Here is a 659-nt window from a genome sequence, read left to right as displayed (position 1 = left end):
GGTGAAAGGTATTTCCTTTGATGAATCAGCGCCGCCACACCAACCATCCCCAGTCCATTCACTCTGACCTTGTCCCACCTGCGAAACGAGGTGACCGAACACACGCGGAAAACGGCGAGAGAAAACGGATTTTTCTTAGTTCAAGGGAAGACTAAACTGTTCCTACTCTGACCGGCGGGGAAATGCAAGCTGGATTCTTCGCTTCCATAAACTGATACAGTATCATAAAACTGGCATTTCCAAATCATATACACTTTGTACTGAAATCCCAAAACCAATAAAAAACATCCCATTACAGTGCACATAAAACAAAACAGTTACCAGCATACAGGGTGCACAAATACACGTGAGAATCCACCCCACAACCCACAAGACAAACAAGTAAACATCCGTGTTCCATTTTTAGCATCCCTATTTCTTACAAGCGTGTGATAAAACCCGTGAGAGCACCGCAAAAGTCCCCCTCACTTACCTTGATCTGTCCCTCCCTTCCTTCCTTGCCTTAAACTCGTGGGGTAAAAGGCGAAGGGAAGCGGACACTTATGAAGACCCGGAGACTATTAACAATAAAATTACAAAAAATATATACATATGATTTATTTCTTACAAGGCATGGACGAAGGAAGGGAAACACTGGCCAACAAAAGGTAACAAAAAAC

At 43.4% G+C, this 659-nt stretch overlaps 1 protein-coding gene across 1 annotated transcript in view; it reads right to left on the bottom strand.

Annotated features, from left to right (window-relative positions):
• LOC119593033 (tyrosine-protein phosphatase non-receptor type 4-like) overlaps nucleotides 1-659 on the bottom strand; it is a gene marked incomplete at its 5' end in the record, with an annotated part of 330438 nt that overhangs the window by 51984 nt on the left and 277795 nt on the right.

The sequence above is a fragment of the Penaeus monodon genome, chromosome 31, assembly GCF_015228065.2.
Source record: "Penaeus monodon isolate SGIC_2016 chromosome 31, NSTDA_Pmon_1, whole genome shotgun sequence".
Classification (NCBI taxonomy): domain Eukaryota; kingdom Metazoa; phylum Arthropoda; class Malacostraca; order Decapoda; family Penaeidae; genus Penaeus; species Penaeus monodon.
Note: the sequence above shows the minus strand (reverse complement) of the source record. Positions and strands in the feature narration are given on the sequence as shown.